General features: G+C 41.4%; 1 long non-coding RNA gene across 1 annotated transcript; it reads left to right on the top strand.

Moving 5' to 3' along the window:
• Window positions 1-187: 187 nt before the first annotated feature.
• Window positions 188-8612, top strand: LOC140713972 (uncharacterized). Its single transcript, XR_012095791.1, has 2 exons — window positions 188-704; window positions 8218-8612. It is a non-coding gene; the product is annotated as an uncharacterized lncRNA (long non-coding RNA).
• Window positions 8613-23656: the final 15044 nt, after the last annotated feature.

Genomic DNA, 23656 nt, shown 5'->3' with positions numbered 1-23656 from the left:
ACATTCAGGTCTTGAAAGGAAAGAGGAATGATTGGTAGGTGGATAAACGAAGACAGCATGAAAGATGTCCCTACCTATTTCTGATCCCTTTTTCCATCATAAAACCCTCAGAGATCTGTGCATTCCTCCAAGATTGGATTCTCTGCCAAGTCTGATTTTATGCGACTTAATGACTTTTTTTTTAACCTCAAAGCACGGACGGGATATTATTTAGTTGAGTTTATTGTCACATACACTAGGATGCAAAGAAATTCCTTGCTTGAAATTCAATTTCTGCCTTCAATTCTGCAGCTCTAATCCACTTTCCCGAGATGGTTTATTGTGAGAGAAGCCATAATGCTGGCCAGTCTTCAAACCAGAGCTAAGCCTTTCAGGACTGAAAACGGAAAGCAGTTTGGAAGGAAGAAATGTGGAATTTTTCCCCCCAATAAGCTTTAGCGGAATGATTTTCAGCAGCAAAGCACAGCTCACTGCTCTAATGGTCCTTTATCATATCCTGACTCAAGATAGATCTTACAGATCTGATTGATGCGCAGCAACACCCAATGGTAAAAACTGGAAACTACATCTAGACTAAACTAACTTACTTTTGCTATAAAATATGAGAATTCTGCAGCACTTGTACATAGAGGGTCTCTATTCCCAGACAGATTGAGAATGACTGCATAATTCCAACACCACTCATGCCTGGAGACCACACTGCTGTAAGTTATCCTGATTGAATGTATGGATATAATTTGTGAGGCTAGTTTTAAATTGACTGCTGTAAACCACTTTACAAATGGATTTGGTTTGTTGAGCGAACAGACATTATTTGTATAACACTGACCATAGCACTGAGTCCTATGCTAATTACTGCCCCACCAACTTATTATGTCAACAGATATCTGTACTTTCATTGTTTCAGCAGCTAATTATACAAGCATTAACATTTAAAACCTTTACCATCGATCTTGATTCAGGCACAACAGATAAAGCAGGTGATTGTTGATACTCTAAAACAGGTTTCCCACTGACAGAGTCTAACATTAGTTTTTGGTATAATTTGATGGGGGCTGCAGTGCCCCCTTCAGCAATAGACATTTTATTTTATACATACAGATGGGCATAGAGACAGAAATTCTATTGGAATTCTCTCAGGAACTTAGCTGAGACTGTGGCGAGCAATTGGTAATTGTAACTAAGGTTTGAAACACTGTTTTATTGTCTTTGAGTTTTGTTTCACAAATGTCACGACTTTCAGTTATTCTAACTGCAAAGTGCAAATGAACAGCACAAATGATCAATCTTTAACTCTATAAAAATATTTTTCCAAAAATTTCCTGTCATTTATCTGCCCACCATTGAACTTGAAGCAATGACATCTTTCTGGGGAGCATAAATGTCATTGGGATTTGCCATTTATCTCACCTCTTGTCCCTTGAATTTAGCACTAGGTCAGAATCAGCTCCAATTTTCATTAATTTTACACTCCCACTTACATCTTTTCATCATTAATGTAACGAACGCGACAATGAGAAAAAAAATGTCTTGGTAATTTGATTTCAGGATTCCATCAATTCTTGAAAAGATTTGTCCTGCCAAATTTTCTTCTCAGAATTTTTGGGGCCCTATATATTGAATGTGATTTACTCGGAAAGTTGAGATTCTCATTTCAAAGTATCATCTATTATAATTCACTAACGCCACACTATTTAACTTGGTATACAAACAAAATTAAATCTAGTCTAAACGTCTGCATTGCAATTTTACTGATGAGACTGGTATTAAATGCCCATTGGCCAATTGTTAGCTGGTAAAACTGAACGGTTTGCTAGGCTACTTTAGTGGTTCATTAAGACCCAACTATGCTGGTGTAGAATCAAAATAATGCATATGAAAAATGATCAGGAGGAGTCCAGCATTCTCCAAGAGTCTGATCTACCGTTGATCAAGATTGTGACTATTTTCTATCTCGGTACCATTTGCCAGCTATAGTTGTCTTGACTTACATAATATATACCCAGAAATTGATCAAAGTGTGTTTTGAATTAATCCAGAATACACTGGCATAAAGGACATAAATTATTTTCTCCTTATTTTAATCCTAAATTGTCTAACCTTTATTCCACCAATGAGTTTCAGTTCTAAAATTCTTAGCTCGGGGAAATATTTTCCCTGCATCTAGCTCTTCAAGGTCGATAAGAATTTTGATAATTCAATGAGATCTCCTGTCATTCTAGTCCATCAAGTGGATGTTGCCTACTAAAGCTTTTATCGAAAAAAAAAGGCCAATCCAGGGTCCAAACTGGCCAAACTCTTCTGCACTCCATCTCTGATTAGTCTAACCTTATTTTGCTGGTGACTAAAATGTCACACAATATTGCAGTTACATCTCACCAAAAAACAAGGTAATATAGAACTATTGGAGTTTTGTAACTAAGCAATAGCTTTGTCAATCCCAAAGAATATAGAACATAGAAGAGTACAACACAAGAAGAGGTCCTTCATCCCACAATGCCATGCTGAACAATTAAAATATTAATTAAATGCATAACTAAACTATGCCTTCTGCCTACACAAGTCCCATATCCCTCCATATTCCTGTGCCTATCCATGAACCTTTTAAACTCTTCTATCTTATTTACCTCCACTGTCATCCCCAGCAGTTCATTCAAGACACCCAGCACTCTGTGCACAATATCTTGCCCTGCACTTATTCCTCTCATGTTAAATGCATATCTTTATCATATATTTTAAAAAAATAATCCATATAGACAAATTGAGATTTGAGTTTCCTGGGCTTTTATCTCAGACATTTAGTTTCCTAGTCAATGGACATACGCTCTATGTTAGCACATCCCTGAAGTATGAATACACAGAATGACTATGAATTTGGCAGTTCTCATTATATAGCCAGCCTGACATCTAATATTAACTTGTAAAGTACATCAGTGCAGTGTATGTAACAAAAATATATAACTTTAGTGAGAATATAGCCGATTGATTTTACATCCTTCACCAAATTTTATCTGAAAATTTGACTTTCTTCTTGTATCGAACAATGGACGTTATGGGACAAACAAGGGGAGATTGACCCAATTTCAGTGATCTGGAAACTGTTGCAAATACAGTGGAAGCTCACAAGTACAGTCATTATTAGTGCTTTAACTTAAAGGCAAAAGAGAAATTGTCATGAGTTGTTATTTCCCAGAAATTGCCAGTGATAAACAAAATATAAGAAGAAATTGAGAGCTCATTGGCAACTTCCCAGTTGAGCCTTGCTCCATTTGAAAAACAAATTGCTGATTCACATTGTAAATGCAAATTAATCTTATCCCAGCCATTCAGGGCCAGCTAGTTATGTCACCGTGACCTTGTCAAGAATATGATTTACGGTCCTCATATGACTAAAACCTACAGGTCCAGAAAAAGACCATTCCAGCACACGAAATCTCAACAGAAGATCTGCAAGGATGTTGAAATCAAAATTTGTATCAAGAACATTTTTGTCATATTTATTGCCCATTAACTCTCTTGCAAGACAGTGGTTGAGCAATGCTGTTTATGTAAAGAAGGGTGTAAGTGGTGTGAGCTCTCCTGAAGTCAATAACCATCTCCCTTATCTTGTTAACATTGACATTGAGGAAGAGGCTATTTGCCGGACACCAGTCCTCAAGCTCTTCCACCTCCTCTTTGTTGGCCCTTTCATCATTGTTGGTGACGAGACCCACTACTGTTGTGTAATTGGCGAACTTGACAATGTGATTATTTGGGCGTTTAGCTGTGCAACCATGTGTGAGCAGAGTGTAAAACAATGGGCTCAGTACCCAGCCCTGGGGTCACCCACATTGAGGATAATGGGCAGCGAGGAGCAGTTGTGCATCCTGACTCTCTGAGGTCTGTTGGTTTGGGAAGTCCGACACCCAGTGGCACAGTGGTGCATTTAGACCGAGGAGTAGGAGTTAGTTCACCGAGGTCAGTGGGACAATAATGGTCAATGCCAAACTGAAACCCAGAGGCAGCATTCTGCCAGAAGTATCCTTGTTTTCTTGGTGTGCTTTGGCCAGGTGCGTAACAGATGTTATGGCATCTGTCGTACAGTGGTTCTGTTGGCTCCAACATAGAATACTGATTAACTGGGATAGGATAAGGAGCTGAATGGATTGCAGCTGGTAATGCCTATATGCTGGAGGCATGGTTGAGGAAACTCTACAACAGCACAGAGTTGGTGCCAGCATATGTACACTTGTGGTCATAGCCTCTAATGAGGAAGATAACAGGCTTTCGGAAATATTGCTTCCACTGGAAAGGGTTTTGGTTGGTCAAAGGGGCAAGGATTCTATTGGTATATCACAGCTTTGCTTTGTGGGAAGGTCTGAACAGCTGTGATGGCAGTGGAAGTGCACAATGTGAAAGAGCCCATGACTGGGATAGCATCAATGGCAGTTAGGAGGCAACTAATGGTCAGTCATTTGCACCCTGCGAAGTAGAATATACCCCTTATCCTTTCCTCCATCTCACAGGACAGCTCACAAAGGGATAAGATTTAAAGTGCTGCAATGGAACTTATAATCATTGCAGATATTGACATTGAAGTTAGTCAGTTCATAATGAAAACAGAAAGTTGGAAATGCTCCAGAGGTCGTGATGCAACTATATAGAGTTAACTTGTCAGGTCATAGATCTTCTGTCTACTACTTTCTTCAAATCCACCTAGTCCTATTTTACAAGGAGCACTCCACCTCATATAAAGTGTTTATAAAGCAGTGCTTCCTCATTGTAAAATATTGCCAAAAAGATAGACATGTTCATCTCCTTTTGACACATATCATACATTATTCTTCAATAACGAACATTCTTTGAAAAAGTTCACGTACAAAATAATTGTAACCAATTTCTACTGCCTTTTTTTCCAAAATGGTTAAATTAAAACTTCTTCTACTAACTTTTAAAGTTAATTCAAGATCATTTCAGAAGTTACAACCCATTCATTTCTCAATTCAAATTTACCTCCCCCTCCATGAGAGACTCCATTCACAGAGTTAACAGAAAAGATTTTAGTATCACCTGTAATTCTAGCAGCTAGCTTTCAAATGCAATATTACACTGATTTACCACTAATTAGTAAAAAAGAATACAGTGCCCTGACCTCTTTGTAAGACTTAAAATATGAACTAACTTCAATTACAATATTACCATTGAATGAGACAGAAGCAAATACAGTTTTATAACAACAAACATGGATCTTCAAATTTGAACCATACAGCAATGAATTGTTTTCAGATCTAAATCAGAATCAGATTTATTATCACTGACTTAGATCACGTTAAATTTGTTTTATTGCAGCAGTGGTACCGTGTAAAGACACAAATTCCTATGTATTACAGAAGTAAATAGGTAGTGCAAAACAAAAGGAATAACGAGGTGGTGTTCATGAACAGTTCAGAAATCTGACGGTGGAGGGAAAGGAACTGTTTCCGAATTGTTGAGCGTTTACCTTCAGCCTTCTGTAACTCCTACCTGATGGGCATGACCCAGGTGGTAAGGGTTCTTAGTGGTGGGTAAGGGTTAGTCGTAAGGGTAAAGGCTCTTGAGGCAATACCTCTTGAAGATGCCCTTGGCGTTGGGGAGAGTTGTGCTCACGACAGAGTCTGCAACGTCTTCAGCCTCTTGTGATCCTGTGCATTAGAGCCTTCATACCAGGCTGTCAGCAACCAGTCAGAATGCCCACAATGTGCATCTATAGAAATCTATAGTAAAGGAGTCTTTGGTGACCTACCAAATTCCTTAAACTCCTAATGAAGTAGAACTGCTGGCCGACCTTTTTCATGATTGCATCAATGTGTTGAGCTCAGGATAGATCCTCTGAGATGTTGACACCCAGCAACTTGAAACTGTTCACCCTTTCCACTGCTGAACTCCCAGTGAGGACTGGCATGTGTTCTCCCAACTTCCCCTTCCATAAGTTCCCTGGTCTTGCTGACATTGAGTGTGAAGTTGTTGTTGCGACACCTCAATAAGCTGACCTGTCTCTTCTTCTATACGCCTCCTTCTTGTCATCTGAGGTTTTACCAATAGCATGTTGTCATGCACTGGAACTTCCAAAGCATAGTTTTAATGTGATTTTTATTTTAACTAAAGGAAGTAAAATTAAGGAAATACAATTTAAATCAACTGCATCACTTTAGTCTGGATTAAAAATAGAGAATGTTGTATTCGCTCAACTGGTCAGACAGCATCAGTGGAAAGAAAAACAGAATTGATGCTTCAGGTCAAATACTCTGATGTGGTGTGAAATAACACCACATCATGAAGTATGATATGTCAAAGTGAAACACAACAGTAGGACCATGCTGGACCCACCCACTGCCTGGAGTCACCACTCAAGGTTTTGCTCACCCTTGGTCACCAGAGTAGGGGCTGAGAACAAATAAAATTTGGATTTCAAATTCCACCAGAGGCCTAGCCTTGGGCAGCATAGTATAGAGGTTAATCTCCTGCCGCACCCACTACCCACCATCCTACCTGCTACCAAGCACCAGCCAACCTGCCAACAAGGACTTATACACAGAAAGGTGTCAGAAAAAGACCTGCAATATCATGAAAGATCCCACCCACTCTGCTTATGGACTGTTTGTCCACTTCCATCAGGGAAGGGGTTATGCAGCATCCACGCCAGGACCACTAGAATAAAAAATGATTACTTCCCCAAGCAGTCCGGCTGTTGAACACCTCCACCCATTAATCCATCCCACTCTGCTGCCACCTAGAAGAGCTTCTCTTGCTAAGAGCGCTTTTGTCACACAGAATTCTGGAGGAACTCAGAAGACCAGGCAGCAACTATGGAAAAGAGTATGGTCGAAGTTTCAGGCCAGCATCCTTCATCAAGATGAGGAGTCGGAGTAAGAGGGTGGAGGGAGGGAAGGAAAACGCAAGGTGATAGGTGAAACTGGGGGAGGGGTGAAGTAAAGAGCTGGGAAGTTGATTGGTGAAAGAGATATAGGGCTGGAGAAGGGGGAATCTGATAGGAGAGGACAGAAGCCAATGAAAGAAAGAAAAGGGGGAGGAGCACCCGAGGGAGGTGTTGGGCAGCTAAGGAGTTAAGGTAAGAGAGGGAAATGGGAATGGGGAATGGAGAATGGAGAAGGAGAGGGGTGGGGGGGGGGGTGGGAATTGCCAGAAGTTTGAGAAATCAATGTTCGTACCATCAGGCTGGAGGCTACCCAGATGGAATATAAGTTGTTGCTCCTTCAACCTGAGTGTGGCCTCTTGCAGCAGTAAAGGAGGCCATGGATGGACATGTCGGAATGGGAACGGGAAGTGGAATTAAAAGTGGTTTGCCACTAGGAGATACAGCTTTTACTGGCTTTTTCTGGTAGGTGCTCAGTGAAGTGGTGTCCCAATCTACGTCAGGTCTCACTGACATACAGGGGGCCACACCGGGAGCACTGGATAGAGTAGATGTCCCAACAGACCCACAGGTGAAGTGTCGCCTCACCTGGAGGGACTGCATTGCAGCCCTGAATGGTAGGGGCAGGTGTAGCAGTTGCTCTTGCTTGCAAGGATAAATGCCAGGAGGGTCGAATGGACAAGGGAGTCACATGGGGAGTGATCCCTGTAGAAAGCAGAAGGTGGAGTGGAGGGAAAGATGTGCTAGGTGGAGGAATCTTGTTGGAGATGGCCCTTCTCCTAGTTTCACCTGTCACCTTGTGTTGGTTCCTCCACTCCCCCCACCTTCTTACTCTGAGTCCTCAACTTTTTTTTTGTCCATTTCTGATTAAGGGACTTCTCCCAAAATGTCAACTGTACTCTTTAGTTGGCCTGCTGAGTTCCTCCAGCACTTTGTGTGTGTTGCTTGGACTTTCCGCATCTGCAGAATTTCTCTTGTTTGTGATTTCCTGTCAGAGTCACCTTATGTTCAGATACTCTTGCACCTAGCATCACTTTAAGTACATGCAACCCAGTCTCCATATACGAGGGGTGATTGATAAGTTTGTGGCCTAAGGTAGAAGGAGTCAATTTTAGAAAACCTAGCACATTTATTTTTCAACATAGTCCCCTCCTACATTTATATACTTAGTCCAGCAGTCGTGAAACATACGGATCCCTTCTTTGTAGAAGTTGGTAGAAGGAGATGAGTTATACAGCTCTCGTTACATGCACGTGCAGTTCAACTCTTTGAGTAATTATGCAGAAAGTTTGAAGTTAATAACTTTTGTGGTATTTCTGTTTCAGATAATTGAAAATTGCAAGTAAGCACTGTCTGAGAAAATGGACAACATCGGCCTTCGTGCAGTCATCCGCTACCTCGGTCTCAAGGGCTTATCACCTAAGGAGGTCCATGAGGACACTATGGGAGGGTGAAAAATAAATGTGCTAGGTTATCTAAAATTGACTCCTTCTCTTAGACCACAAACTTATCAATCACCCCTCGTATAAGCTAAACTTATGTATATATGACCACTATAACAATTAATTGTACATTGTGTTTTATAGGATTGATCTTATATTTACTGTGCTCTTTTTAGGCCTCCAATTTTTGTTTCTGCTGTATCAGATCTGAGGTAACAATCATTTTGTTCTCCTTTACACTTGTGTACTGAAGAATGACAATAAACAGTCTTGAATCTTGAATCCACCTTCATCTATTCCAATGCTTCCAAAGGCAAATTGGGTATGGTCTTCTATTAAATTTATGACTATGTAATTGATTTTAACAGCCATTATGAGAAATTTAGAAACTAAATAAATAATTGAAAAGCATTAAAACCACCTAGAAATAACTAGATATATTAAACTAATACATGCTATGTTACCTTGGCATTTGCTACTGAACAGCAGGCCCAAAGTTGTTTAATTGAAAGTTGAGTTTATTGTCATATTTACGAGTATGTGTATGCACCATTGCAATGAATAACTTACAGCTGTATCACTGGTGTCTAGTATTAGAGACATAATATTAACAAGAAAAAAGGTAAGTTAAACATAATGTATCCAAAATTATAGGAGAAGGGTTACAGTTAGGGCAAAAATACTAAATATAAAATAAACAAAGTTCATAATTTGCTTCAACAGAGATCAATGAATCTCAGACGCAATGCCAAGCCTCAGCAAGGGTTAGATCTGAATGGAATCTCAGCAAAACTGTGTTCATTGCAGGTGGAATCTGGCACCACAGAGATGGAAGAATGCAGTGGATGTTTATATTAAGCATTGCTTTGCCCTTTGGCTTATAAGGTAACATATTACCCTTTCCCCATTACTTTTACTGTTGCAGAGTAGACCCAATGGGCCAAATGGCCTAATTCTGCTCCTTTATGTTATGGTCTTTTCAAAGGTTCATGTTGCCTCTTAAGTTCTCACTCTTGGCCTTTTGCTTTTTTGTTTAGCTCTTCTCGGTGAGTATTTCCAATCTAAAGATGTAGAAATTTACATAAGATTAGTCTCCATTTCATTCTCAGGAGCACTGCAATATGAAGGAGAATATATTGGCCTTCATAAGTATGTAGTGCTCATTCACCAGAATGATATAGGAGCATAAAGGGTTAAACTCTGAAGAAACGTTACATGCAGCTTGAATTACTTTGAGTGTAGAAGATTAAGGGTGATGTAATTAAGGCATTTAAAATGCTTTAAGAAATTGATAGGGTTGATAACTTTTAGGAAATAATAATGCATGGAGAGAAGATGGAAGAAGACAAAAGTTACAGTTTTCTGACATCGTTCCCCAGCTTTGGCTACAGGAAGTGCTTATTGGAAAGTCAGGCACTCTGCATAATTTTTCAACCATTGATATGAATGGCTGGAAAGTTGTATGCAGCATGTATCCAAGTTTCCGTTAAGTGCTCCAAATGGGCAGCATTCCCTGCTAAAGGCACAGATTCTGAAAATTACCCTTAAGAACTTAGTCTTCAGGGAGGCTCACAGATCTGAACTTGATCTAGATCTTCATAGTGTTGGAAGACATGAGTAATGTCAAATATTTGGAGAGAGGAAGTTTTTTTTTACTTTATCAAATAGACATGTTTTAGTTTTAGCATGTCCTGATTTTAGTTGCCAGTGACAAACACTAAGTGCCCCAGGGTAATGTATAGTCAGCCTTGTGCCTGGAACACATTACCAGGGCTGGCAGTGGAAGGAGATATGATAGTGGTGTTCAGGAGACTTTTAGAAAGGCACATGAAATGCGGGAACTGGTGGGATATGCATTATGTGCAGGCAGAAGGGATTGGATTAATTTGGCTTCATGCCTAGAGCAAGCAACATGGGCCAAATTGCCTGTTCCTGGGCTGTACTGCCCTATATTTTGTGTTCTGCGTTCTTGAAAACTGACTCAGTATCAGCAGCTTTAATGCCCAATAAGTGGGCGTCTGGAAGGAATGATGCCACTTTACATTTTGACGTTGCCTTCTTCTATTTTTAAAGTGATATTGAAATACAACTTTCTCTCTCTTGGCAGACAAACCTCAGACTTATTCTTTTTAATGAGATTGCCTCCCTCGGATTTCAGATGTCTTCCAAGTTGCACTCTGGCAGCCCGGAAATGGGCTTCATAAAAACTGCCAGTCAAAGTAAGGCCAAGAAAGCTCGATGTAAAAAGAAATGTTTCTGCTCCTAAATTCTCCCAAACTAGCCTGTTACTCAGCCCTTGGGACTGGACAACATTCCCCAAGGCCAGTCAACTGTGATCATTGATATCTCTATGATGGTTTACATCTGTGACAACAGATACCCACCCATTTATTTTAAACCCTTCCTCAAGATCTAAACCTTTCCAAGTGAATGCATTCATTCTTGCAATTAATAATCCTCTTGCATCGATGAGGACTCACCCCATAATCCTATCATCCTGGGATCACTGCTAGTCACAACTCATCACCACCCACCAATAACGTCCCCAGCAAACCTTGACCTTTACGGTCTTCCTCCTAAAGTTCATTCTCAGCCATCCCAAATCACACTGTATCTTCCTAGCCCAATGTGATGTTTTAACTGAGTAGCAACTCTCCTTTCTACAAATGTTCCTAACTGCCAGGCAGCTGAGCTTGTTAACCAGCTTGCATTCCCACCTGGCTTCCAAACAGGGGGTCTGTAACAAAAAACATGCAGGCTTTGGCTAAAAACTCAATGTGTATGACACCCAGGATCCACTCTTCGCACAAAATATTGTTGCCAATAGATATTATTCCTGATTTCACTGATGCAACACCATAATTCCACAATAACATCTCATTTGACATTTGAGCAATAATTATGATCCAGAACATTGAGATGAACCAAATTCAAGGGAAACTGGGAACAGAGGAGAAAGATGAACTCACTTAACGCCCGGTAATGCAAACAAGCAAATAGCTGATTTTTGATTTTGAGCCAAAGTCCAACTTGTTCTTTTGCAGCTAATAGGCTTTGCTTATATTTTGCAATCATTGAATCCTCCAGAGTAATTGCATCCTTGTAAAAATAGATAGGATGAGAATTACTGGCTTTGAAGCCAGCCAAATCTTGAACTAGCCTTTGATTAGCATTAAGAAAACTAAAATCAGAGAGGATGACAGGAAAGTGTTGTCAAGACTGGCATTGTAGCTCCTATATAGGAAGTGAGTGTGCTTCCTGGAACTCAATCACCTCAGCCCCGGACATTTTTGCGGAAACTTCCCAGTGCCATGTTGAATCAATTATGCATACCCCTGTGTCCTGTGAATATTCTGTCCAATGTGATGAAACTTAATTATGTGATATTTAATGGCCTTAGAATCAATGACCCCGGCATCACCATTTAATTGGACTAATTCTCATAGAAACACAGAAATTTACAGCACACTACAGGCCGTTTGGCACGAAATGTTGTGCCAACCATGTAACCTACTCCAGAAACTGCCTAGAATTTCCCTACTGCATAGCCCTCTGTTTTTCTAAGCTCCATGTACCTATCCAAGAGTCTCTTAGAAGACCCTATTATACCCACCTCTACCACCATCGCTCTGTGTGAAAAACTTACATCTGACATCCCCCTGTACCTACTTCCAAGCACCTTAAAACTATGCCCCCTCGTGTTAGCCATTTCAGCCCTGGGAAATAGCCTCTGGACATCCACACGATCAACTCGTCAAATTACAATTTACATAAAGCAAATTCCTTAGAGTAGGTAAAAGGCTGGATAGCCTGTCATAAGCGGTTCAGATCCTGCCTCTCCAAATCTCTTTCACTACCTGTCAGCTGAAGTCTGTAGTGCGATGAAACAATTGCCACCCATGTGAGTGCCAGTTCATCAAATAGTCTAATCAATAATTCCCTCCTCTGTCAGCACAAAGTAACTGAACATGTCATTCATTGGATGGACTGCTACAACATGCCAAGGGTTTCAAAATGTAGTTCCACTCTGACCTCTATCACCAGGAAATTAGCAGATGCAATGAAAGCAAGTTTCCCTCCAAGTCACTCATAAACCTGCTTGAGAGACAAGGCACAAATCCTATGCTCCTAGTTGTACTTTGGGAGGATTTTCCCATGAGATCTGCAGTATTTCAAGAGGAAAGTCCAACTCAGTCCTCGAAAGACACATAGGGTTGGGTGATTGGTATCAGCTTTACAAAAATTTCTAACATGTCAAGAATACAAGTTAAAAAAAAGAGAGATCACTATTTTTTTCCAGCAAAACTAGAATTCTGTCATGGTCTGGATCGGTTCCCCTTTAAATTTAGTTAGGTTGCGTTATGATCCGGACCATTGACTCCTTGTTCCCTTCTAATTCTGCTTCACGTGTCCCTTGAGCTTGGCCATTAAGGTAATCTACTCTCGACCTGAACCGACAGCTTATAAGCCCCTGGCTTTAGCCGTTTGGGGCAAGAGTGTTAGGAAGCCTTAGCAAGTCGCTACCACAAGCCAGAGTTATCCAGCCTGCATCGGAGTGCCGGCAATTCGCCTTCCTTCGCCAGAGTAAAGGGCAAGGTCAGACTGCCAGGGATGAGCTGAAGGTGGCGTCCTGGCTCGATGTTCATGCCCATTGTCCGTGTCTGTCACTTGAAGAAGAGTGCCGGCTCGGTGCCTGAGTTGAAGGCGGAGTCCTGGCTCGACGTCCCTGTTCTGTGTTTGAGTGTCCACGTTCTGGCTGTGGTGATCCATGGTGTCCACGTTCTGGCTGTGGTAATCCATGGTGTCCACGTTCCGGCTGTGGTGATCCATGGTGTCCACGTTCTGGCTGTGGTGATCCATGGTGTCCACGTTCTGGCTGTGGCGATCCTTGGTGTCCACGTTCTAGCTGCGGTGATCCATGGTGTCCACGTTCCGGCTGTGGTAATCCATGGTGTCCACGTTCTAGCTGCGGTGATCCATGGTGTCCACGTTCCGGCTGCGGTGATCCATGGTGTCCACGTTCTAGCTGTGGTAATCCATGGTGTCCACGTTCCGGCTGTGGTAATCCATGGTGTCCACGTTCTAGCTGCGGCGATCCATGGTGTCCACGTTCTGGCTGCGGCAATCCATGGTGTCCACGTTCTGGCTGCGGTGATCCATGGTGTCCATGTTCTGGCTGTGGCGATCCATGGTGTCCACGTTCTAGCTGCGGTGATCCATGGTGTCCACGTTCCGGCTGTGGTGATCCATGGTGTCCACGTTCTGGCTGCGGCGATCCATGGTGTCCACGTTCTGGCTGTGGTGATCCATGGTGTCCACGTTCTGGCTGCGGTAATCCATGGTGTCCACGTTCTGGCTGCGGTGATCCTTGGTGTCCACGTTCTGGCTGCGGCGATCCATGGTGTCCACGTTCCGGCTGTGGTGATCCATGGTGTCCACGTTCCGGCTGTGGCGATCCTTGGTGTCCACGTTCCGGCTGTGGTGATCCTTGGTGTCCACGTTCTGGCTGCGGTGATCCATGGTGTCCACGTTCTAGCTGCGGTGATCCATGGTGTCCACGTTCTGGCTGCGGCGATCCATGGTGTCCACGTTCTAGCTGCGGTGATCCATGGTGTCCACGTTCCGGCTGTGGTGATCCTTGGTGTCCACGTTCTGGCTGCGGTAATCCATGGTGTCCACGTTCTAGCTGCGGTGATCCATGGTGTCCACGTTCTAGCTGTGGTGATCCATGGTGTCCACGTTCTAGCTGCGGTGATCCATGGTGTCCACGTTCTGGCTGTGGTGATCCATGGTGTCCACGTTCTGGCTGCGGTAATCCATGGTGTCCACGTTCTGGCTGCGGTAATCCATGGTGTCCACGTTCCGGCTGCGGTAATCCATGGTGTCCACGTTCTGGCTGCGGTAATCCATGGTGTCCACGTTCCGGCTGTGGTGATCCATGGTGTCCACGTTCTGGCTGCGGTAATCCATGGTGTCCACGTTCCGGCTGTGGTGATCCATGGTGTCCACGTTCTGGCTGTGGTGATCCATGGTGTCCACGTTCTGGCTGCGGCGATCCTTGGTGTCCACGTTCTGGCTGTGGTGATCCATGGTGTCCACGTTCTGGCTGTGGTGATCCTTGGTGTCCACGTTCTGGTTGCGGTGATCCATGGTGTCCACGTTCTAGCTGCGGTGATCCATGGTGTCCACGTTCCGGCTGTGGTGATCCTTGGTGTCCACGTTCTGGCTGCGGTGATCCATGGTGTCCACGTTCTAGCTGCGGTGATCCATGGTGTCCACGTTCCGGCTGTGGTGATCCTTGGTGTCCACGTTCTGGCTGTGGTGATCCTTGGTGTCCACGTTCTGGCTGCGGTGATCCATGGTGTCCACGTTCCGGCTGTGGTGATCCATGGTGTCCACGTTCTGGCTGCGGCGATCCTTGGTGTCCACGTTCTGGCTGTGGTGATCCATGGTGTCCACGTTCTGGCTGCGGTGATCCATGGTGTCCACGTTCTGGCTGCGGCGATCCTTGGTGTCCACGTTCTGGCTGCGGCGATTCAAAGTCCTAGTCTCCAATTCCAAGGTCCATGGTGGTCCAAGTTCCCAGTCTCCAGGTCCAAGGTCCATGGTGGTCCCAGTCCCCAGGGTCCCAGTCATGGCCGCAACGATCCGAGTTCCCAATGTCCAAGTCCAAGGTCTGTGGCAGTCCATGTTCCCAGTGTCTAAGTCATGGCCGCGGCGATCCAAGTTCCCAGTTTCCAAGTCCAAGGTGCGTGGCGAGCCAAGTCCCTAGTCTCCTAGTCCGATGTTCGTGTTCCTCTTTGTCCTCATTGATTTCCCGGTTCTCTGTGTAGTGAGTAATAAACGCTATATTATTGAACCTAAGAAAGACGTGTTTGTGTCCTGCTAGTGGGTCCTCGTCCAGCACCCTTGCCCCCACCTTGTAACAAATTCACACATTTATTCTCCTTTTAGATTCTGCTTGTTTGAATAAGATATTTAATGTGCTAGTTATCTTTTGGCAGAATGTATAGTGAAACGCTTGCTGAAGGATTGAAGTCTTTATTGAGGTATATGGGTACTAAGGGTTAAACATTTTATGTAGCATGATGCCTCTAGTCTCATAGAGATTGTGGAGATGCCTTTAGTGGAATGTGACAAGTCAGGATTATAATATAGATAGTCATATTAGACTGGTGTCCTGGAGTTTCACTGGGAGGAAGGAAGGAAGTTTCATGGAGTTTTACTTTCTTGGAAGTTTGCCATTGCAGCTAGAGTGAGAGACAAGAATTCAAGACCTGATCCCACCAGCAAAAAGATGGAAGCCAACTATTACAGATAAATTTATACTCAGTACACTTTGATTGCTTAGGTATTTCTTGTTTGCTGGGTTGTATTGATAACTTCAGTGCTCACAATGGGGATCTCACTTGAAGGAGGCATGTGCCGTAGAAAAATAGGTCAATTCAAACCTAATTCTTAAATCATGAATTTTCTGAGATCGAGGGCATAACTGGTTTTATATTCTGATTATTCCAATTTTTTTGCTCTGCTGGAGTGAAATATGGAGTAGGATATGAAACTAACTTTCCAAGAGGCTGTTTGCATTTCATTAGGTTAAAATTACTACCAAGTTAGAGAGCAAGCTTTCTGATACAACACATGGATAATAAAATCAATTAGTGTGTCCTAAAATCTGTTAAAAAGATCAAAATTGAGAAAAAACTGTAAAATAACAGAATAAACATGATTCATTGTCACCTGATTCTGCAAATAAAGTCAGGAATTACAATCTTCTCTTCCTATAAATTAAATTTAACTCTATAAATCCTTTTAAGGCCAGAAACACCTCTCATTTTTGTGATGGCTTATAATATTTTTTTACTGAAGGTTCCTAGCAAATGTTACATACAAAAAGGCACAGGTAAAATTGTGTCACATTGTGCCGATGAACAGGAATTGAAGCATTATGCAGCATAACCATAATGTATAAAATGTTCATGCCTAACATTAATAATCTTTTATGCGGGTTTACAGTAAAGATTCACAAAGCCTCTTTATGGTCATTAAAAACAAGCATGAAGGACATTAATCATAAATGGGATTCAGAAAGTTAATTCGCATATCAAACACACTCCATCAACAGATTGCACCATCCACTCTGCCACAACTCTGTTCTGACACTATTTTATCTGCTAAAGGTAAGCTTGGTTACTAAAGATAATTAAATAAGGCTCTGGAGTATTTACCTTTTCTTGCCCACTAATGAATTCAGCGCTTCATGAACCTTCATGTTCCATCTCAACTAACTTCCACTTTATAGCTAGAAAATATGTACCCAGTCAAAAATTGTTAAAGTTCTGTTATGAAGGAAATAAGCTTACTAATTCCAACAGTTTCTGTTCAAGATAGTGCTCACCATTCTCAGAGGGAATTGGGGGTGTTAGTGATAGGGGTGTTGGGGTAGAAATAATTTGGGAAGACAATTAGATTAATTAGCCACAATTATTTTTAGTGTGTAGGTGAATGGTAGAATCTAGGGACAATTTAATAATAAATAGGGGGAGAACTAAATGGGATCAGCATAGGATGAATGTCAAAGGGTGTCTCATGGTCAGCACAGACTCAGTGGGTTGACAGGATTATAATTGTTGACTATGTTCACAATTAGCAACCAGACAGAAGAGACTTACCACATAAAATCCTGCACTTTTTCCACACGTTGCTAAAGTACATTACCCAGCATATTGGGGTCCTGGATAAAGTGCCCTTTAGAATCCAAATCTGAAGTGGCCCACGAGGTCCTTCTGTTTTTCTTTGCAAAACCCTCGACTGTAATTGACATATTGCACCAGACTGTCTTGATTTATGCTTATACTACCCAGTCCTCTGGCATGCAATTATTGGGTATACCATCTAACAATCTCCATTTTACTGCCTTAGAACCAACCTAATATGTCATTTATCTGAAATGCCTTTGCTACTGATTGAGAAAAATCTTTGTGTCACTCTATTATTGATACCTGGTTCCAATAGCTCGACCCCAACAAATCCCATTTTCCTCTTAATATAGTGAAGAAATGTCAATGTCCTTCAGCTGTTTTATCAACGTCACTTTCAAAATGATTACATTTAGATTAAGGTTTCTTTCAAATTTTAGGCACCTCACGTACAACAAACTCAAATGGAATGTTGAATTGCCTTTTAAGATTTTGTAAAAACTATTGGAATTTAGACTTGTTCACTTTGCAGATTTCAAATATTTGGAGACTGAGTTTCCACAGTAGCGTAGCAGTAAGCGTAACACCATTGCAGTGCCAGAGACCTGGTTTCAGGTTCTGCCGCTGTTGTAAGTATTTTGTCCATTCTCCCCTGACTGCATAGGATTCCTCTGGGTGCTCCGGTTTCCTCCCAAAGTCCAAAGATTTACAGTGTAGCAGGTTAATTTGTTACATAGGTGTGATTAGCTGGCACGGGCTCATTGGACGAGAGGGGCCGTTACCATGCTGCATCGCTAAATAAAAACAAATAAATAAATAATCAGATCTTGATTACCTACCTTAACTTCAGTGAAACTCTTGGAAATATCTTCATTTTCTTCAGTCTCTTGACCTAGATTCAGCAACGTTAATTCAGACTTACTTCTTGTAAACTGCAATGTTGGCTCCCTTGATCAAGTAAACGGATTCATAAATTGTCTGGAAATATTTCCAGTAATCTGTCTCTTAAAATGAGCTGCCAAAGATTTACGTAGTCCTGGACATTTTTGCTCTCAAACTAACATTTAAAATTTTTCTAAAATTTAGTAGTCATTTTTTTGCAAGCACTAGATAAGTTTCATCTTAATCTCCTAAACTATGTTTGCAAGTTTCAGATGTTTTATTATATTCATTGTGGAATATGTAACTTACAACACCATAGTTCTTACTCTCCACAGAAAAAGGCAGCAAGTATTTTAAATTACAAAGACTTAAAGCTGACCTTGATTCTCTGAGGATTTTGAATTTGCTGTTTGAACTACCAATAAAGTCTCCCACATTGAATAAAAACACTCCCCTCATTGCTCAGAAGCTCTGGGAACAATCATTGTCTCTGTCGGCAGACACCTTTAATGGGGGCATCTAAGTGAACCTCAGACTAAAGATATATATATCTCATGGATGATCAGGAAAACTTCGAGTGCATCAAATGTATACAATATTAGAGCATGTATACCCTGTTACGGAATGACTAGTTCTATTACTGCCTAATGACAATATCTAAAAAAGCACATATCTGAAAAGTAAATAAAGAATATTCTCACACTGTAGACAGGTTGCACATATTTCCTCAATGTGAAAACTATGTCAGCACTGCTAAGTGTAATAAGGGTCAACCATATTGTGTAGAACTGGGATCAGTTATGGCGAATTCTGAAAAAGGGCTTCTTCTAAGATCAACTTGGAAATGGATTCAGATCATGTATACAAGGGAAATTCTGCAGATGCTGGAAATCCAAGCAACACACACAAAACGCTAGAAGAACTCAGTGGGTCAGGCAGCATCTATGGAAAAAAGTACAGTCAATGTTTCGGGCCAAGACCCTTGCACAGGACTGCCAAAGGGTCTCGGCCCGAAACATCAACTGTACTTTTTTCCATAGGTGCCTCCTGGCCTGCTGAGTTCCTCCAGAATTTTGTGTGTGTTACTTAGATTTTGTATACAAAGCTTTCATATTTGTTTTCTGCAGCCAACCTAAAAATATCCAAATTTAATTATCTTAATTTCACAACTAAACTTTGTCCAATGACAAATAGTGTGATGCCTCCAGTGAAATGAGGTGAAATTCATAGCAGCATGAATAAAATCAAAATCTTGCAAGCATTCATTTCAAATATCATTATCAAATCTGTCTATTCATTCCAATTCTCTAATGCTAGGCACATCAGATTAGAAATATCTCAAATTTAAAGGGGTCACTTTCTCACTAAAAATTAGTAATCAAGTAAGCAACAAGTATGGCTAAACTTGCCAGAGACAGATCTGAGTCCATGTCACTGATCTTCCTAATGTATATAAGCTATATCCCATCAATTGATGGGTCCATCATGCAGAGAATTAGAGTTTCAATACTAACTTTGGTATCTATGCAACCAAGCATATTTGGTGCCAAATCCCAAGCGCAGTACATGTTCTCCTTCCCAGCTTCCAGATAAAACTTACCAAAGCAACACATAGGGTTGCTATGTGGACTGAAACAGTTGAACCTCCATTTTCAACCACTCCTACCCTGCTCCAAGTTGAACTTCTGCCACCTCAATCTGCTGCCATAATGCTGCTTTTAAGACAGCCTAGTTAAAGTAGAGTTGAATGAAAAGCAAGACTTAAAAATGTGTTAGCAATCAAAGGCAAATGCCAAACATCAAAATATCAATACATTTCAGGCTTCATAAGAACTCCCAGGACTTTGTATGAATGTTTTGTTATTGCTAATGCATTAATTCTCTGTTATTACCAATGTACACTTGAATTATGCATTATTATCAACAGAGAGTCATTTCACCTTCTAATTGAATTATGAGCAATTTCCCCACAGCTAGGTTTCATATAATTGTCGATAGGTGTTTCTAGAAATAACAGGGCTCAAAATAGAAACATACCACTATTTTGATTCAAAATTTACAGAGTGAGAATTATGTTTTGGTTACAAGAGTCTAGAAATGTGTATAAGTTAAGAGGTGTATAAGATGATGAGAGGTATTGATCGTGTGGCTAGTCAGAGGTTTTTTCCCAGGGCTGAAATGGCTAGCACGAGATGGCACAGGTTTAAGGTGCTGGGGAGAAGGTACAGAGGAAATGTCAGGGGTAAGTTTTGTATGCAGGGAGTGGTGAGTGCGTGGAATGGGCTGCCGGCAATGGTGGTGGAGGAGGATACAATAGGGTCTTTTAAGAGACTTTTGGATAGGTACATGGAGCTTAGAAAAATAGAGGGCTATAGGTAACCCTAGTAATTTCTAAGGTAGGGACATGTTCGGCACAACTCTGTGGGCCGAAGGTCCTGTATTGTGCTGTAGGTTTTCTATGTTTCTATGTTTCTAAATGGTGGTGAATCATAAAAGACGTTATGTGGTTGTTTCAGGATGTGCTAACGGAGAGTATGTTTGTGGGGCCACAGACCAACCTCATCTGAACCAACAATATAACTGCTGCAAAGGCAGGTATGGTGTCCAGGGACAAAGCCGGATACCTGGAAGTCAAGAGGAATTGGAACTGGCATTGGTTCATGATTGTCACATGTGCTGATTTACAGAAAAGAAACTTTGTTTTGCTTGCCAATGATTTAGATAATTTCATTACAACAGTGGATTGGGATAGTAAGTATTTAAGTGTCTGAGCTGAGTCTGTTGGATGGAATGACTTTGATATGTTGACCTACTGGGGCAGTGCACATATGGTGAAGTCAGAGGATGGTGGAATGCAATTCAATGTATATATGAGTAGTAAAGATAACACAGGTATAATTATGTGCAACACATGAAAAATGCTGGAGGAACTCAGCAAGTCAGGCAGCATCTCTGGAGGGAATAAACAGTCAATGTTTTGGACCAAGATCCTTCATGAAGGATCCTTCCTCATATAATTGTCCTTTTTGATTAAGCAACAAAACATGTGTTAACACAGTAGCTACCATGGAAAGTCATTCTCTGTTCATCGAAAATATCATGAAATCACAAAATTTTATGATACAGAAGGAGGCAATTCAGACTATCATATCAGTTCTGGTTGAAGAAGAACTATCTCTTTAGACCACAGCTTTAGACCACCTAGACAACACAAACACCTACGTCAGGATGCTGTTCATCGACTACAGCTCAGCATTTAATACCATCATTCCCACAATCCTGATTGAGAAGTTGCAGAACCTGGGCCTCTGTACCTTCCTCTGCAATTGGATCCTCGACTTCCTAACCAGAAAAAAACAGTCCATGTGGATTGGTGATAACATATCCTCCTCGTTGATGATCAACACTGGTGCCGCTCAGGGGTGTGTTCTTAGCCCACTGCTCTACTCTCTGTATACACATGACTGTGTGGCTAGGCATAGCTCAAATACTATCTACAAATTTGCTGACAATACAAGCATTGTTGGTGAAATCTCAGGTGGTGATGAGAGGGCGTACAGGAGTGAGATATGCCAACTAGTGGAATGGTGCCACAGCAACAATCTGGCACTCAACGTCAGTTAGACGTAAGAGTTGATTGTGGACTTCAGGAAGGGTAAGACGAAGGAACACATACCAATACTCATAGAGGGATCAGAAGTGGAGAGAGTGAGCAGCTTCAAGTTCCTCGGTGTCAAGATCTCTGAGGATCTAACCTGGTCCCAACATATCAATGTAGTTATAAAGAAGGCAAGACAGCGGCTATACTTCATTAGGAGTTTGAAGCAATTTGGCATGTCGACAAATACATTCAAAAACGTCCATAGTTGTACCATGGAGAGCATTCTGACAGGCTGCATCACTGTCTGGTATGGAGGGGCTACTGCACAAGACTGAAAGAAGCTGCAGAAGGTTGTAAATCTAGTCAGCTCCATCTTGGGCACTAGCCTACAAAGTATCCAGGACATCTTTAGGGAGTGATGTCTCAGAAAGGCAGCATCCATTATTAAGGACCTCCAGCACCCAGGGCATGCCCTTTTCTCACTGTTACCCTTGGGTAGGAGGTACAGAAGCCTGAAGGCACACACTCAGTAATTCAGGAACAGCTTCTTCCCCTCTGCCATCCGATTCCTAAATGGACATTGAAACTTTGGACACTACCTCACTTGTTTAATATACAGTATTTCTGTTTTTGCACATTAAAAAAATCTATTCAATATACGTTATTGATTTACTTGTTTATTTACAAGTATTATTATGTTTTATTTTTTTTCTCTCTCTGCTAGATTATGCATTGCATTGAACTGCTGCTGCTAAGTTAACAAATTTCACGTCACATGCCAGTGATAATAAACCTGATTCTGATTCCCTTCTATAAGGTTTCATAGTAGGGAATTAAAAGCCAACTTACAGATACAATTGGTAATCCTGGACCAGGGAAGTAATGATACCAAAATACAAGGAATTATCTGATTGTGAAGTTCTGATGCTACTTATTAATTTACATGCAAAATTATATGCTACCTGTAGCTTAGAAATGAATTTCTTGCTCAAAATGATTATGCAGTTCATTTCCTACCAACCAATTAAACACAGTCTTCCAGAGTCACATCATCATCCTCCTGAAGGAATGGGCAGTAAAGCTGTTATCAAGAATGTACTTAAAGGTAACCTAAGTGTTTTCTCTCAGCAGGAGTTGGGTGACTGGGGTCTGGAAGCTGTCACTTGAAAACTCATTGCTCCTGAAGAACTCTGCACCATTCAATTTAACTAGCTACTTGTTGATACTGTTAGCTCTTGCGCAATGTGCTATTAGCTGGAAAAAAAATGCTCCACAAATAATCTGCAGAAGCATTGTTACTTAGCCATTGCTCTTCAGACTTCTCACACAGGTTTGAATCCGCCTATTTGAAAAAACCTCTCGTGGTTACCCGATTTAGGAATTGACTTTGGTGCTCCCATTCAGATGATTTAAGGGAATTGGATGAAGCTTAACAGAAGTCTATGAGGTAGATCACTTTATTTTAAAGCAGTCTGAGTGTATCAGAGGTAGGTTTTTTATATACAGGGAGTGGTGAGTGCCAAGAATGCAGTGCTGGGTGCAGCAGTAGGGGCTGATATATCAGAGACATTTAAGACATTCTTAGATAGGGACATGAAAGGAAACTGGAGGGTCATAGGCCACGCAGATGGGAAACGTTAGATTGATTATGGAGTAGTTTAGAAGGGCGGCACAACATCACGGGCCAAAGGGCTTATACTGTGCTGTACAGTTCTATGTTCTATTCATTACATCAGTAGGCCTAGCAATAGGCCGTGCCACTGGATTATGAGATGAGCAACTCGCAAAAGATCGGTTACGAGAAGAGCATAGAAAATGTAGGAGTGAAGCTAAAAGAGAACTTAAAAAGCAAAAAAAGAGTGAATGAAAAGGTACTGATATAAAAAGTAAAAGTATGCACAAAAACGAAAGAGAGACTAGGAACTAGCAGACACCAAAATTGTGACCGACATGTGAAGATTAGATAACGTGGTAGGGTACACAATGAATATTTTCCTACTGACATTTGTATTTTGGATGGATGAGCAGAGTGAAGGACAAAATATGAAGGGATTTAGTGTCTTTGGTACACAAGAGATTAAATACAATACAGTTGCAATACAGAGCTAAAAACAAACTGCTGGACAAACTCAATGCCACC

This window comes from Hemitrygon akajei, chromosome 20, assembly GCF_048418815.1.
Source record: "Hemitrygon akajei chromosome 20, sHemAka1.3, whole genome shotgun sequence".
NCBI lineage: Eukaryota > Metazoa > Chordata > Chondrichthyes > Myliobatiformes > Dasyatidae > Hemitrygon > Hemitrygon akajei.
The sequence above is the reverse complement of the archived record's forward strand: the minus strand, read 5'-3'. Positions and strand labels throughout refer to the sequence as shown.